The following is a 4,158-nucleotide window of genomic DNA, read 5'->3' on the forward strand; positions in this document are numbered from 1 at the left end:
AAAAAACATCATAGTAAAGTAAGGCATTAAAACCTCAAAAAACGTCATAGTATAGTAAGGCAAATAATGTCAAAAAACTTCATAGTATAGTAAGGCAAATAAACTATCATAGTAAAGTAAGGCAATAAATGTCAAAAACCATCATAGTATAGTAAGGCATAAAAACCTCAAAAAACGTCATAGTATAGTAAGGCAAACAGTGTCAAAAAACGTCATAGTAAAGTAAGGCATTAAAACCTAAAAAAACGTCATAGTATAGTAAGGCAAATAATGTCAAAAAACTTCATAGTATAGTAAGCCAAATAATGTCAAAAAACGTCATAGTATAGTAAGGCATAAAAACCTCAAAAAACGTCATAGTATAGTAAGGCAAATAATGTCAAAAAACATCATAGTAAATTAAGGCATTAAAACCTCAAAAAACGTCATAGTATAGTAAGGCAAATAATGTCAAAAAACATCATAGTATAGTAAGGCAAATAATGACAAAAAACGTCATAATATAGTAAGGCATAAAAACCTCAAAAAACGTCATAGTATAGTAAGTCAAATAATGACAAAAAATGTCATAGTATAGTAAGGCATAAAAACCTCAAAAAACGTCATAGTATAGTAAGGCATAAAAACCTCAAAAAACGTCATAGTATAGTAAGGCAAATAATGTCAAAAAACATCATATTAAATTAAGGCATAAAAACCTCAAAAAACGTCATAGTATAATAAGGCAAATAATGTCAAAAAACATCATAGTATAGTAAGGCAAATAATGTCAAAAAACGTCATAGTATAGTAAGGCATAAAAATCTCAAAAAACGTCATAGTATAGTAAGTCAAATAATGACAAAAAACGTCATAGTATAGTAAGGCATAAAAACCTCAAAAAACGTCATAGTATAGTATGGCATAAAAACCTCAAAAAACGTCATAGTATAATAAGGCAAATAATGTCAAAAAACATCATAGTATAGTAAGGCATAAAAACCTCAAAAAACGTCATAGTATAGTAAGGCAAATAATGTCAAAAAATGTCATAGTATAGTGAGGCTTAAAAACCTCAACAAATATCATAATATAGTAAGGCAAACGGTGTTAAAAAAAACATCGTAGTATAGTAAGGCTTACAAACCTCAAAAAACGTCATAGTATAGTAAGGAATAAAAACATCAAAAAACATCATAGTATAGTAAGACATAAAACATCATAGTATAGTAAGGCATAAAAACCTCAAAAAACTTCATAGTATAGTAAGGAAAATAATGTCAAAATACGTCATAGTATAGTAAGGCATAAAATCATCAAAGAACGTCATAGTATAGTAAGTCAAACGGTGTCAAAAAACGTCATAGTATAGTAAGGCAAATAAAATGTCAGTCAAATAATGTCAAAAAAGGTAATAGTATAGTAACGCATAAAAACCTCAAAAAACGTCATAGTAAGGCAGACGGTGTCAAAAAACATCATAGTTTAGTGAGATAAAAAAAGTCAGAAAACATCATAATATAGTAAGGCAAATAAAACGTCATAGTATAGTAATGCAATAAATGTCAAAAAAGTCATAGTATAGTAAGGCACATATATTGTAAAGTAAGGAATTAAAACCTAAAGCAAACGGTGTCAAAAAAAGTCATAGTTTAGTAACGCATAAAAACGTCAAAAAACATCATAGTATAGTAAGGCAAATAATGTAAAAAACCGTCATAGTATAGTGAGGTAAAAAATGTCAAAAAACGTCATAGTTTAGTAAGGCAAATAAAACGTCATAGGGCAAATAATAAGGCAAATAATGTCAAAAAATGTCATAGAATAGTAAGACATAAAAACGCCAAAAAACATCATAGTATAGTAAGGCAAACGGAGTCAAAAAACATCATAGTATAGTAAGGCATAAAACCATCAAAAAAGTCATAGTATAGTAAGGCAAACGGTGTCAAAAAACGTCATTGTATAGTAAGGCATAAAAACCTCAAAAAACGTCATAGTATAGTAAGGCAAACAGTGTCAAAAAATTTCATAGTATAGTAAGGCAAATAAAAAGTCATAGTATAGTAAGGCAAAAAAACATCATAGTATAGTAAGGCAGAGTATTTCAAAAAACATCGTAGTATAGCAAGGCATAAAATCGTCAAACAACATCATAATATCGTAAGGCAAAAAATGTAAAAAAAAACCATAGTATAGTAAGGCATAAAAACCTCATAGTATAGTAAGGTATAAAATTGTCCAATAACATCATAGTACAGGTAGGGTTTCTGGAAGGTAACCATGCAGGCACAGAGAGATCTTGCAAACTTCACACAGAAAAGGCCCCAACTTGGATCCGAACCCACGATCTATGGAATGAGAGGTTCTTGTAACCAGTCTACTTCCCTGCCAATTTTACATTTGCCGATATGATAGTACTATTTAAAGACGTCGTAGAATAGTAAGGCATAAAACGTCATAAAAACGACATAATACATTAAGGCATAAAAAGTCTCTAAAAAAAACCTCATAGTATAGCAAGGTATAAAAACGTCACAGTATAATATGCCATAAAAAGTCATAAATACGACATAGTATAGGAAGGCATAATAAAGTCATAGCATAGTAAGGTATAAAAAAATCAGGAATACAACATACTATAGTAAGGTATAAAAACGTCACTTCATAGTATGGCATAAAAAGTCATAAAAATGTCATAGTATAGTAAGCATTTAAAAGTCATAATACCCCACAGTACAGTGTGGCATAAAAAGTCCTAAAAACGTTATAGTACAGTAAGGCATAAAAAAATCCTTACCGTCCATATGCAACTCCAATAATCTCAACAGGGATGCCAGTTGCTGTGAAGTCCAGCCACACCGGTTTCTGAGAACTTGCGCATCATTTCCAGGTAGAACAATTGTAAAATGCAAACAACAACATACAATGAATAAAAAATAACAATCCAATAAATCTCAGAAGAATCTTTGCAGATGCAGCCGTGTGCCATAGGTATGGGTGTGTGCGCCAGGTGCATCGGGGTACTGCGTCGATTAAAATGTTTTTATTATTTCTGTGTTAATCATTTTTATTCTGCACTGCACAAAATACATATCTATAAAGTTTTATTCCAGACCTGTCACCCAGAGAAAACTGTTATTTTGGATTTAAGACGTGCAGCTGCACTCAACAAATCAATGTGTAATATAACCACATGGATATACGTTAATTGACAATTATCAATCCTTCTCTATATTCTTTGATGTGTTTTTTGGGGTTTTGTTTTTACGTCTCTGGGCCTTTATTTAACTGACAGTTTTAACTTTCAAATGAATAAATAAATATTAAAACTACCGAACAGTTTCCAATTCAAGTACAGTAACACTTAGCTATTTTTAAAAAGAACTCTACAAACATTTTAATATTCATATTAAACAGTTGATAAAGCATACAAGAGGACAGAAATAATGACCAAAAAACTATTTAAACCGATTGCTTAAATTTGGTAACCGTATTTTGAATGTTTTTGTCGGAAGTGTCAGTACATTATCGTGTGCATGGCCGCTACTTGAGTAATGTCTTAGTTCCTCACTGTGGCCGCTAGAGGGCAGTGAACACTCGTCACTCTACGGATAGCTTTTGTTGGCTTTGAATGGAAAATCTAGCATATTTGCAGTGTCTATAGGTATACTTTGATGAAAGAACAGGATTATCATATATGCAAATGTTATACTTTAAAAATAGCGTGCCAGTGCGCTTAACTTTTCTTATTTACTCAGAACTACAAGGCAGACAACCTCAGCTGATTTAAAATGTGAGTACTGCACTCCAGTGGCAACAGTGAGGAACTGTAGCACATGAAAGTCAAGCTTCCGTCCCACAGCAAAGAAGCACTTCTGATGAATACTTTCAAAATAAAACATTTGAAATGGAATATTTAAAAACAACATTTTCTCAAGTCAAGATGGTCACAGCAAAACACTATACTGCATGTTGCATCATAGATTAACTAATATCATCACAGGTCCAGATGCAGAATTGTGTTATATACTGTATATTAGATAGGAATATCCTGTGTAATATAGCCCTTTGGCACATGTATGTATATGTATATGTATATGTATGTATGCACTATGTATTGATAAGTTTAGAATTTATTCTCCAAAATACAAACAATGAATTACCACACAACGAAAA

The sequence above is a fragment of the Seriola aureovittata genome, chromosome 4 (genome assembly GCF_021018895.1).
Source record: "Seriola aureovittata isolate HTS-2021-v1 ecotype China chromosome 4, ASM2101889v1, whole genome shotgun sequence".
In the NCBI taxonomy this organism is placed as follows: domain Eukaryota; kingdom Metazoa; phylum Chordata; class Actinopteri; order Carangiformes; family Carangidae; genus Seriola; species Seriola aureovittata.